At 39.3% G+C, this 13,927-nt stretch overlaps 1 protein-coding gene across 7 annotated transcripts in view; it reads left to right on the forward strand.

The window, feature by feature from the left end:
- Positions 1-13,927, forward strand: part of SGMS2 (sphingomyelin synthase 2) — a 29,898-nt gene that overhangs the window by 2,750 nt on the left and 13,221 nt on the right. The window contains exon 1 of one of the 7 annotated variants that reach the window (XM_082237050.1): positions 5,401-5,466. The exons of 4 other annotated variants lie outside the window; for them this stretch is intronic. The gene's annotated coding sequence lies outside the window, so the exon portion shown is untranslated. Of the gene's footprint in view, positions 1-5,400; positions 5,467-5,862; positions 5,961-8,473; positions 8,632-13,927 lie in introns of those variants that run through there. 2 more of the 7 variants (XM_082237048.1, XM_082237044.1) reach the window with 2 other exon arrangements.

Here is a 13,927-nt window from a genome sequence, read left to right on the forward strand (position 1 = left end):
CATCTTTGAGTTTATAATAATGTGAGCAGAAGAAACTTTCTGCATCCAACTTAGTGTTTTTTGAGTTCTTAACTATAGTAGAAAATTGGAAACTTCATGTTTGTTTTCCATTCACATAATTAATTATATTAATATTTGAACAAAATTAAGAAAGCAGATATCTAACAAGCATTTCTTTTCAACGTGTATCCTATTAAAACACAAGTATGTCTACAGTTAAAGAAAGAGGAAAGCATGATAGTTTGCATACTTCATTAGGTCCAGTTGTGGCTGACTCTGGGGTTGCGGTGCTCATCTCGCTTTATTGGCCGAGGGAGCCAGCGTACAGCTCATGTGGCCAGCATGAATAAGCCGCTTCTGGCGAACCAGAGCAGCGCACGGAAACGCCGTTTACCTTCCCGCCGGAGCGGTACCTATTTATCTACTTGCACTTTGACGTGCTTTCGAACTGCTAGGTTGGCAGGAGCAGGGACTGAGCAACGGGAGCTCACCCCGTTGCAGGGATTCGAACTGTCGACCTTCTGATCGGCAAGCCGTAGGCTCTGTGGTTTAACCCACAGCGCCACTTGCATCCCATACTTCATTATAGATGGGATATAATTTGCACTCTAAGCCATTTTTTAACTGCAGTTATTTCCTTAGGGAGGTATCTTGAAGCATAAAACAGTTGAGAATTTTGGTTTACATTTTTAGTAACTGTTACGTTTATATTAAAGTTTGTGACTGCAATGGTTGCTAGCTTTAGGGTCTCTTTTTCTGTAAATAAATCTTAAGACCCCAGTTCCATCTATAGTCAAGGTTGTTTTATGGAACAGCGTGCATCTTCTAGTTTAAGAATTGCCATGTAGGTGTTTGCCTCTCATTCCCTTCTCCTTACAATACTCTCCTTGATTTTGATTCAGTTTCTGTATTGGGCAAAAAAAGAGCACAGCTACATCCATTTTCACATTGCAAAACAAGGATCAGTTTGTGTATATGAAATTGTAACATGAGAAGCAGCCCTTAATGGCTGTAACCACTGAGAATAATCATATTTACAAAAATGGGAGTACTTTGGAGTAAGTGGTTTGAAGACTGCAGCCAAGTAGACACTTTAATGTTCTAGGGCTGCCATCACCAACTGCTCAAAAATGTGAGCAGAAAACTACCTTTGCCAACTTGTGCATTCCTCTATTGGTGTCCTCTGCATGTTTGCAATCTATGTTACAAAGGGATGTATATTAATGGACTTTGCTTGTCTATAGGATTGAATGTGGACTTTCCCTTTTCTATGATTTACTCTAGCTTATGAATTATATTTTTTATTTAATTTGTTTTATTTGCAAAATATTTATGGTAAGTATTAGCTTGTCTAATTTGCATTTAGGTAAGATAGTCTTTACACAATATTTTTAGCACTATATAAATGCGGGTACCATAACACTTCATTTTAATATGGATACAGAACAGCTATATGCCAAGCAGATGCTGGAAGAATGGCTCTTAACAGAGACATTGCTGTCTTTGCAGATCTCAGCCTGTTAGGAGGCTTATTGTACCATGGACACTACTGTCCCAGATTATTCCAAAGGGCATTAAGAATCACAGACAGTACTGTCCCAGCAGATGCTGTGAGATTTATTTAGGAACTAAAACAGGCATTGATGGGAAAGTTTCTGCAAGACAGATGAACTACTGTTTCCTCAGATGTGCATCTGCTCAGAGAACTGTTTAACTATACTGGCCATGAGCTGAAACTTGGGCAAAGTCAGTGCCATTGACCTTGGTGGGATTTGCTTTTGAGTAAATATGCATAGGATTGGGCTGGTAATAATAAAATAATAACAAATTATTATTATTATTATTATTATTATTATTATTATTATTATTAATTCCACCCATCTGACTGGGTTGCCTTAACTACTGTGGGCGGCTTCCAACAACTTAAAACACAGTAAGACATCAAACATTAAAAACTTCCCTATACAGTGGTACCTCTGATTACGAACTTAATTCGTTCCGAAGGTCCGTTCTTAACCTAAAACCGTTCTTAACCTCAGGTACCACTTTAGCTAATGGGGCCTCCCACTGCCGCTGCACTGCCAGCACACGATTTCTGTTCTCATCCTGAGGTAACGTTCTTAACCCAAGATACTACTTCCGGGTTAGCGGAGTCTGTAACCTGAAGTGTTTGTATCCCAAGATACCACTGTAAAGGGCTGCCTTCAGATTTCTTCTAAAAGTCAGATAGTTGTTTATTTCCTTGACGTCTGATGGGACGGCATTCCACGGGGAGAGTGTGACTACCGAGAAAGCAGCAGTCCTATACAGTGGTACCTTGGTTTAAGAACAGCTTAGTTTATGAACAACTTGGATTAAGATCACTGCAAACCCAGAAGTAGGTGTTTCGGTTTGTGAACTTTGCCTTGGAAGCAGAACATGTTCCACTTCCTGTTGAGTGTAAATTGAGTCCCCCACAGCTATGGGAAAGCACGCCTTGGTTTAAGAACGCTTTGGTTTAAGAATGGACTTCTGGAATAGATTAAGTTCATAAACGAAGGTACCACATTTGGGAGTAAGGCCCATTCAACCTTATGGGACTTATTCCCATATGCAGGATTGAGCTACACTGCAGTTCAACTTATTTGAAAGTACATTCCAATTGAAATCAGTTGGATTTACCGGTACATCTGACCTATGTAAAATATTCAGCTTTGGAAAATGTAAGTTGTACCGTCTCACTATTTTTTGCACATTTCCCAGTTTAAGTAGAGAAAAATAAAACAAAACATGGACTGTAAGATAGTAAAAATACACGTTTCTTGGTTAATGTGTATACCATGGTTATCCTGTTCAGAAAAACTGGGAGAGAAAAACCAAACAAATAATTGGCCGAACATGTGCCAACACTCTGGTTTTGTTTCTTCCTGTCATAGCACAAAGGGTGGGAACAGTTGAATAGCTGCTCTTTCATGGTAAATTGTGGTTAATAGCTTATCTTTGCATGCAAGAGTGGTTAATGACTGCATAGATATGTGGCATCATACTGCATAACCGATGCTGCCTGAATGAAGGCAATAACATGTTGGAGAGAAGTGCATGGTAGCAGTTATTGCTATAGAATTTTTGTTTTCAAGTTTAGTTGTCCTGTATATAGTCATTTTTTAATTTAAAAAACTTAATTTAGGTGAACCACCCATACTTTATTAGTTGTCCTAGATTACAAGGCCTATTATAGCACACTTTTGGGTTTTTATTTCAAGTTTTTAATGGTAGGTAACTTTTTGGAATGCACATTGCTGTGGCTAGTATATATTATATGTCAGTAGGTACAAGATGGAAGATAAAAGTGATTTGGTGCCAGTGCAAAGGACTCTCAGTCTTTCTCTTTAAACAAAACCAGGGGAATGCCAGTTTTTCTGAGTCACTTAAATCATATTAAAATTATATAGAAATACTGTATGTTAGACATATACAGAACAGAGGTGAAGGGACTGTATCAGAAGACTAGTAAGAAAGGTCACAGTGTGGATTAGCTAATAAACTTTAGTTCAGATAAAGTATATAGTATAGCTCAGGGGTCAGCAATGTTTTCTGAGACCAGTCCGGTCCACTCCCTGGCAGACCTCTTGGTGGGCCAGAGCGTGCGCATCCGCTTGTGCTCTCAAGTTATTTCCGGTATTCTTCTGGGTTGGAAGAGTGCCAGAAATAGGGTGTGCACAGCTGAGTGGGAGGAGGCAGGCAGACTCCTCGGAGGCCCCAAGGAGCATCCTGCCCCGGCTGGCCCCGCCCCTGGGCGCAGATGCCCCAGGTGCCTGATCAGCTTGCTCCGCCACTGTCTCACACAGGTACAATCCTATGCTCACAGAGATTTGTACAATACACTAAATCTGCTGCTGTTTAGGCCTGGTTCCACTTCATGGCTGCTTTGAAAATAAGGATTGTAAAAGGAAAAGTTACGTGCATATGTTGTGAACCACCCTGTAATCTTCAGATGAAGGGAGGTATACAAATTTAATAAATAGTAATAAAGTGATAATTGTACTGTCCATGGCTGTTCATCCAAGCATGGAGATCCATGCACATCACAATATCTTTGAGCAAATTGTAGATGAATGTGGATGACACATCTGCTGAGGACTTGCATACATGCTAAACAATTATTGTGTCCTAATCTTAAATATAATAGACAGAAAAGCCTTCAACGATGTTATAAGTTTGTGGCTAGGCAATACTATCCTAAAATATCTGGATTCAGTAAAGGGTTAGAATTTAAGCCACCCCCATATTCCAAGGTCTAGTGGGGGCTGGAGTTTAAACCAGTGTTTCTGTGTCCAGGAAACAGCTTGGCAAGAGAACCATCAAGAAATAATAACTGGAATGGTTGGGCCTTTTAGGAAGGCCATTAACAGAGACTCTCTGGGTCAGAGAGAAACTGGGAAAGCTTCTCCATGAGATGAGAAAGTTAACAACAACAAAAAAGGCCATAGTTTTAGGAGGGAAGGGCAAAATTGCAGTGGGAGATGAGGTTAGCGAATTGGGGAAAGTCCCTTTTGCAATCTGGAGGAGGGGTGTGAAGAGCATGAAATGGGCAGTGTGTTTTATGCTGCAGAAAAGATCAGACATGATGTTTGGGGTCTCTTGGAATCCAATGCTGCAGCAATAGGAGGAAGAAGACCCTCTTGGGGTGTGAATTCGCTGCCCTCTCTCCATCTAGGTCCAGGTTGTATACATGTGTAAATAAATCATATATCATAAAGACATCAGTCTCCACTGTGTCTCTTTGTTCCAAAAGGAAACACAGAGCCTGGTAAGCGTGCCTGATACTTCTAGAATCTCGCACTTCTCAGAGATTGGGTTGCCTTGTAACGATATGAAGGGGGGGGGGTGTGGAAGAAATCACAGGAGGGAAATGGGTATTATTGAATTATTATCCAAAATAAAAAATTTGGCAAGATGTTGTTGGACAGACAAAACATTTCCCCCAAGGAACAATAATTTAGATTAGTGAAATCCATTTTTTCAAGATAGCTATATTTTCAGATCAGTATTCTTAACTTGTAGTCCTGTAGATTACCCCTATTTGTTTTGTTGTGGTGCAGCCTGAGGTTGTTTCATGAGGCCAAGAGTCTTATTCTTAGATGCTCTTTATTATGTCAGCTGTGGATCATAACAAATAGGCTTAATCAGTATTGGACTGTTGTTTGTTATGTGAGCTTCCCTAGGTTTAGAAGTAAGTCTTATTGACTGAGGAAATAATGTTTCTATTTCTTGTCATTAAATCTAAGTTTGCTTAGTCTCTATGGATGTTGTCAGTAATTGTGGTTCATCCTCCTTTAGCCTGTTGGATCAGGCCAAATGCCTGTCTCATTCAGCAGTCTTCTCTCACATTGGCCAAACAGATGCCCTTGGGCAGATGCCCAGAAGCAGAACCAGAGCTCAACAGCACTCTCCTCACCTTCAACTCCCAACAACAGCCACACAGAGGTATAGTGCCTCAAATAGTGAAGGTAGAACCTCAGGCTTCATCACAAACATTAATATGCTGTGCTACTAGTATCACTGTGGTGTAGTGGTTAGAGTATTGGACTAGGACCTGAGAGACCAGGTGACCTAGGGGAAATGTATCTCAGCCTACCATTACAGGATTGTTGTGAGGATAAGTTGAAGATACGGAGAACCATGTATGCCCTTTTGTGTGCTTTTTAGAGGAAAGCTGGGATACAAATATAAATAAACAAACTATTGTTTGTTGTGAATGAGCTTCAGACTCATACCCCACCCCTTTTTGTGTGGCATTGGAGATGAGTTTCGAAACTTCTCCTTCTGTTTTTCTTTAAATATAGCTTGTTGTGTCATATGGTTAATATTAACTTCTTTCAGAGAAATGACAGTTAACATTAACCACAGTTAGCCAGTTGACAAGAAGCTGGGTAAGCAGAAACCTCCAAACTCCTCACAACTGCACTAGAGCAAAGAGGGCAAGTAGATTGTGAGCCTGAGGTTCACCTGGGCTTATTTGTGTCAAACTAAAAATATAGTTTAGTGTGATGCTTGAACACAGCCAAGAAAATAAAATGTTTTGAGCATTTTTAGTAAAGTGAGAATTGAGTGGTGGAGCAATGTTGTGGTGTAAGGAGAGTCTGATTGTTAAGTGATTGTGTATGTGGAGGTTGTGTATTTAGATTTGGGTAGTGTGAATCTGTATGTAAGCGATTTTGTTGATCGTATTATATTTTTAAAGTTCATGAGATTGTTTAGATGCTATATACTTGTGCTGCATTTTTATGTATCTTCTGTCATCAGAGCCAGCCCACCCATGAGGCAGGGCGAAGCAGCTGCCTCAGGTGGCAGAAAGCATAAGTGGCAACATCACCACTGGAATGTGCCTCTTGGTGAGAGGAACGCTTTCTGGCGTGCAGCATTCTTATCTTCCCCAGCCTTGGGGCAGAGCAGACAAGCGGCAAGACCTTGACCTTGCAGAACACCCTCCTCTGTTTTGTTTTGTTGCGGACGGAGGGTGTTCTAGCATTGGGGCAAACAGGCTTACACACAGCAGTTAATTACACATGTAGATGGCATCCTGCTTCCATATGCATAGTGCCTTTAATTAAGCTGGGGGAAATGCATTGTTTCTGTATTATGGTGGTAATACCATATTATAAATGTTATAGTGGGTCAAAGTTCTTCATCCACAGTTCCTTTTCTCTTTTATCTCTATTTAAACACGTCCATAATTATGCAGTCCATAATATATCCCTGCTATCTTAGATATAGCTGTCAAGGAGCAATACGGCTAAAAATCCAGCAAAACTGACAAGAGTTGTGGCCCAGGACATGCCTCTTTCTCATCATGAAATGCTTTTCTAATATACTGACTGCTCTTTTGATGTTCCTTTCTATGATAATGAGAGAATTACAATTTTTTTTTTTTAATGTAGTTGCTAATAATTCCAGAAAGCAGCTAGATCACAGTTGTCTATTTTTCTGTCAGGCAAGTGATAGTGATTCTCGATTATAGAGATAAATGGGTTAGGATTGTCTAATGTTGCTTCTGAATAACCGGGACCTCACTGATGTATGTTGCAATCATTTTACTGGTGAATAATAGTGTTAATGTGCCAGTTACTATGGTAAAAGGTAAAGGACCCCTGGATGATTAAGTCCAGTCAAAGGCAACTATGACACATAATATAACATATTTCAGTGAGAGTTTTTAACTGTGTCAATAGAAACCTCTTTAACTTAGACTGTTTTGGGTAAAGCCAGACTGTCAAATGAGTATCATGCACACCTTTATTTGTGCTGGTATTTACAGTGGTCTAGCTAGGGCGGTTGGGACCATTTTGGTGTTATACAAAGGTTAAAAAGCCACCCATCCCAACTTCAGTGGGCCAACAGCAGAAAATAAGAGGCTGGCTATAATAAATGATATATGAAGTCCTGATACCGTACTGTTTGCTGTGCACCAATTGCTGAAACCTTTGATCACTAGTGTTGTATGGCTGATGCTTCAAGGAAGGGTTTTTCGTAACATTCTTCACATAAATGGGAACTAGTAGGTGAAGTGCCATAGCTCTGCGATAGAGCACATACTTGGAAGGCATAAAATCTTCATTCAATCCCTGGTACTTCCAGTTAGAACGATCATGGGTAGCAGGAGGTGGGCACTGCTGTCTGAGACCATAGAGAACTGGTGTCAGTCAAAGTTGACACTGGTTGCATTTAGGTATCATGCTGAACCATAGTTTATCTTGATGAGAATGACCCTAGATGATCCTTAAATGCCAGGGCTTTCTAACCCCCTCTCCTCTTCCAGTGTGACTGCAATGAAGTGATTGGAAGCTTTCATTTAGCAGTTTAGCATTACATCTGACTTCTAAATTGTGGTTAATTTTGACTGTGGTTTGTTTGAAACAAGGCAACTTCATAAACCACAGTTTGAAGTTAGCTTAATTTAAACAAACCATAGTTTAGAGTTTAACCACAGCATTTCAAACAGCATTCTTTCCCAGCCCTGCATAGAGATGCTAGAAATCGAACCTTGAATCTTCTATATGCAAAGCATGTGGTAATTTTCTATTTCATACATTGGATCTTATCCTTCCTACAAGAAACTTGGGGGAATTCTAGTGTCCTAGCAACTTTATGAAATGGGTTTGGCTGAGAAAAAGTAACTTGATCTAGGAGCACTTACCCCTAGCTTTTTTAGAGGCTGACAGCAAGAAAATATTGTGTTCAAGGAAAAAGCTAAGGGGATCAATAAGAAGCAAAGTATTTATTTCATATAGTTGATACTACAGTTGAAAACATATTGATGGAAAACATCATTACTAACAGACCATTAAAATGAAACAGTGACTAACGTAAGAAAGAATCTGAAATGTAAGACTTCTGATGAAAATTACCACCTACCAAATCTCTGCTCAGCAAAAGTTCTGAATAGGAATTTTTACACATCTGAATTACGATTACATCATAAACAGTTCCAACTTTGCCCTGAGTTGCCTCAGAATCTTTCTGAGTACATGTACAGCTCAGCCATTATGTAAAACTGTTGAGCATGAACTGGTTATGATGGCAGTTCAAAGTGTCACTTGGGACATTGTATTGTGCCTAGGATTTGGATCAAAGAACATCTTAAATAGTCAGGTCAGAAGGAAAAGTAGGATGTTTTTCCCTTTTAAGCTTCTTGGACTTTCTTTAAACTTGTGTGTATGTTTACTGATTCCCAACCTAATGCATAGTCTACAGTGATTGGGCCACATAGATCTGCTGAGATTCTGCTGTGCAGCCTGCTGAATCCTCTTTTAATATGTATACTTAGTTTCTTTTATTATTTCTCCTCACCCCAAAGGAATTACATTCCTCTTTGATTATATGATGGCAGAAATATTTGGTATGATGTTAGTGGCAAAGAACATCTCCTTCTGTTGACTGCTCATCTTTTTGTTGTTGTTGGCATCTGTCTGTCTCAAGAGACTATGGAAGAGTGTCTCATCGGGGGTAAAGGCAAACGATTGGAGAGTTACATCGTCTGCTGTGGGTGTAGAGACCAATACACAAGAGACATGTTTTATTGAAGCTGGGGCAGATGAAGGCTTCTGGTTTTGCTAATGCAGATGCACCATGGCATTTCTTCTCTCTGCACTCCTCCTAGCTTCTGTGGTCATTGTTGTGGCTACATAACTTGACTGTTGCAAAGTGCCAGTATTTGACTGTAGGTACTGGCCTGCTAGAGGTGTTAAGAAGCATGTGTTATGCATTATCAAATTGTGATTTTTTTGCCCCCCCTCCCACTTTCTACTTTAAAAAGATAAAAGCAATACATTTTCTGGGTATAAGGCACACAGGAATAAGTGCCACCAATGTTACACTAGCAAACTCACAACCTGAAACACATCAGAGGTCTAAACATCCCTGGCCTTTAGAGATATCTTTGCCATGGAGATCATCTTGGGTAGAAAGATGAGGGGAAAATACTTTATATAAATGTGGGAAATGTCTGTGCTGGCAGTTTTGACAGTGCTAAAACTAGTTGCTCTTTGGTTGTTGTTGCTTTTTAAAGTTGATGAATATTTCATGCCTCAACTGGTTTGTTTATTTATTGCATTTATATATTACTTATCTGCCAGTGCACTGAAGGCAGCTCCAGTACAGCTATACCGCCTAACAGATGCAGTGCAAAAAGAAATGGGTGGGGATGGAAAGGGGGAAATAGAATTGATACCTAAATTTTGTTATGTAATGTTGCATAGTTGCTGTTATGAATCATGACCAAGTGGAATGACCCATGAGACATTTGTGGGAAAGGAGGAGCCAGATAGCAACCAGTCTTAACTGAGTTATGTTTCACATTTGTCTCTTATACTGTACTTGCAGTAGTATCAACGGTGACCTCTTAATGCAGAAGACAGTTGTGTTTTACAACTGGTGCCTGTGCCTTACTTTACACTTCAGTTGGTCTTCTAGCATCAGGCATGCATGAATACAGAAAGTGTAGCAGCTTTGAATATAGACATAATATTGCAACAAACAAGTTAAGAAAAAAGGGCCAGTGTGTAGGTAAAGGGCATACCTGCAGGGTGACCAGTTATGCATCAGCAAAAAGGATAGACACAACCAAGCTGAGGACACAGAGTTGCATATGCTCGTTTGTGTGCAAATGTTAGAGATAATTACTAACATTTAAATTTTACCTAAGAAACCCAATTATTTTCCCATCCAAATAATCCCCAGCATATTATTCAATTTATATGCTCCCCAGATCACCAGCATTGGTTCATCCTTAATTTACCACCCAGATGATCTAGGTTCTGCTACAAAATAAAATTTCCTTCAATTACTGCCTATTAATAATTTTATCACTACCCCCTCCCCAAATTTAATCAAACAAAATAAATAGGGTGTACTGGCAGTAGAGCATGATTCCCTTTACTTGGTGGCAGATTCTTACTATGGATAAGGTGACTGGCAGTGTTTTTTCTTTCTTTTAACCTAAACCAAAAACAAGCTGCATGTGTGAACTCAAACTCCAAATGTGGAGGGAGGTAACGAACGTCATTTCCTCTTCCTTGTAGAGATACTATATGAGAGGAAATGTATATTCCTTTTTCCATAGTGTTCATAGGAACAACATTGCTTCGCCTTTCACAGGGGCATTAGTTTCTGTTGTAGCTCAAGAGCCAGCCAGCCAACAATTGTAGCTGTTGTGTTTGACTTTAATAGTAGAAGGAAAGATGGACCACTTCATATCTCATCCTGTATGTCTGGTACCAAATGGACAAAGGACTCTTTCCAGAGTCCTTTGTCCAGAGTCCTGAAATATTGGGTGGTCTAAAAGAAAAGAGGACACCTGGCCATCTTAAATCAAATTTTGTCCTCCATAAGTGTTTTTTTCAGAGAAAGATAAGGGATTTAGATTTTTTCAGGAAATAACTTGTTTCTTGAATAAAGAGTGCTAAATTAAAATAAAGTTTTGTATAAATTTTAGGAAATTGTTAAATAAAAATACAGTCATACCTTGGTTCTCAAACGGAATCCATTCCAGAAGCCTGTTTGACGTTCAAAAACCAAGGCACAACTTTCGATTGGCTGCAGGAGCTTCCTGCACTCAATAGTAAGCTGCGGAAGCCGCGTCGGGTGTTCGGCTTCCAAAAAAGGTTTGCAAACTGGAACACTTCTGGGTTTGTGGTGTTTGGGAGCCAAAACATTCGAGTCATACATCAGCATAGCGTGTGTAGCTGCTTCCTGTCACACAAAATAATAAATCATGTGTCAGGAACAGCAAAAATAATCTAGGTATCTTTGGATTTAATTTTTAACTACTATAGTTGTTCTTGCCATCGCTTTATATTTATGTACCAATGCTAAAACTTTTCACTATGGACAAGGAGTCTATATTTTCAAGAAATGGAAAGAGAGACTACAGTAAAACTATAGTAAAGCTTCTTAACTTAAAATGTAACTGTATTTCTTTATCTCCATGTTTTAGTTGCTGTGTATTCTGTGGTAACATCTTGCCTCATTTAGGAACAAATTACAGTTAGGTATCAACTCTTACATAATTAATACACAAATATTCCAGATTCCTATGTCACTTGACAACCTCTCATGGTGATAATAAATATAAATGACACATCCTAAATATAGCTGAGCCACTTCTTCTTGGTGGGGCATGTGACTAATTACACTTTTCCTTTTGCTGACTGTTGACTCACACTTTTTAGCTGGGTAAAGGAAAGTACATATTACTCACTCACTCTCTTTTAATGCCTATGACTAAACTTTGGGCTTGTCCATATCAAACTTTACTGTGTGTTTGCAGCTGTTTGCATTTCCATTTAATTTGCATAGTCCACATCACATTACCCTCAAACAACACCAGTCTCTGTAAATTCAGGTTTACCTGATATAGGGATAATCCAATAATTCCAATCCACTTGGGGCCCCAAATGGTTTTGGAGAATACTTTATCATAGAATCACAGAATTCCATAATTTGGAAGGTACCACAAGGGTCTAGTCCCGTGGTTCCCAGCATGGGGCACGTGCCCCACAGGAGGGCAATTCGAGCTTGTTTAGACTAAGTTAATGGCCTTTTAGGCTTCCTCCACATGAATAGGAGTTCACTTTTGAATAATAAGAATTATATATCATTGGGCGTGGGGCATCAGGATTTTAGAGATGCTTAGGTGGGGCATGGCCAAAAAAAGGTTGGGAACCTCTGATCTAGTCCAACCCAGATGGACAATTATTTTTACCAAGTATGATAATTATGGAGTTCATCCCCACCCTGAACTCTGACTTCTTCTCTATTCCAGTGCACAACCAAAAGTTGACTCTACATCCCAACTTGCTTCATCCTTTATCCTCAACATGCTTTGCTTATAATGTATTGTGTTTAAAATGCAGTGCTTGAAACTATGGTGATAATGGGTCACTGTGTTTTGCTCTTGCTCATAAAAGAAGCAATCATTTGTCTAATGAGCTTTATGCCTAATGTTTATAAATGATATTGCAAAGTAAAGTACTTGATTTGAGAAAAGCTTGCTGTCTGCCTTGATTTGATGGTTCTCTCCTGTGTCTTGAAAGCTATACTTGGAGATCAGCCTTTTGGCCTGAAATAGCCTATGGCCAAAGCAAAAGCATAATGCAATTGTATTCTGGTTCTTTATGACTGAGTATCTTAAAAGACATTGCCAGTTTTGTACACTAGCCAGTGGATATAAAAAACCTGGTAAAATCATTTTGTACAGTACAACACAAGGATGTAACAAATCCAATTAATGATGACTTTAAGCTATGATATTGGGAAAACCGCAGGTTGTGCTGCAGAGTTATGAAGCATGTAGAATGCATTATTAAATATCACAACAACAGGGATAAGATATCCAAAGAGAAGCACTACTGGACATAAAACTATCTCCTTTCAGTATATGTTCATTTACTGAAGCAGTGAAGTTTATCTTCTCATTTTGAAAACAGCTTAAACTGAACTGAATTTGAGTTTTAATAGTAGGCATTCCTTGCTTTGATATTCTGGTTTGTATGGAGCCCTGACATCAGTTTCCTCATTCAAATGTCATGGGAAATTCTGTTGTGTTTGATTTTTGATTTTGTTTTGTTTGCTGTCGGAGGAAGAAGAAAAAGGTGAGGCAAGAAAGGAGTGCAGAGAAACACTAGTTCCTACTGTTTTAGGGACTCAACTCCGGATTTGTGTAGGGTTCTTAGCTTTTTTTCTTCCAAAGATATCCCATAAGGCAGCGGAGTTTGCTGAAGGGGCAACAGGGTTTAATGAGCAGGGAGAGCCAGTGACAAGGAGCAGTTCTAATAAACTTGAATTCTGGAAGGAGAAGCAGGAGCCAGTTTTCTTTAAATAAACAATATTGCACAATCAATATAGTAGACTTTCTCCCAATTCACATCTTTTATGTGGACTTGGTATCCTGGATCACTCTTTCTCAAGCTTACAGGTTATACACATGAACATACTTGTTTCTTTCTATACATACAGATGAGGTGCCAGGAGGGAGATGATTAAGCTGCTACTTGGAAGGCAAACATATTTCACACAAATTATTGCAATCTAAAGCAGTATTTCTCAAACACCTAATAATTAGTTTATCGTTCTCTCTTTTGTCTGGGTTAAAATTGAAGGCATGCTTAATTCTTGCATTCAAAGACATGGGTATGTATTTTCTAAACCCATTTCCTAAAACAATGTGTAGGCATCCTCCTTGCTAGTTCAGGGTAGTCTGTAATACTTGATCCTGTTGCAGAACAAGGCATCAGACTTCCTATACCCCAACCCCTATAAATAAGACTGGGTTTTGGGTAAAAACAGGCCACAAATTTATTGAACACAGATGAAAGAGGTTTGGCTTGGGCATGGGGCAATCTAAATACTTCTGGCCCGCCTGCTGGAAGCGACGTGTGGTCAATCCAGG

This window comes from Podarcis vaucheri (assembly GCF_965113315.1).
Source record: "Podarcis vaucheri genome assembly, chromosome: 9".
Lineage (NCBI taxonomy): Eukaryota > Metazoa > Chordata > Lepidosauria > Squamata > Lacertidae > Podarcis > Podarcis vaucheri.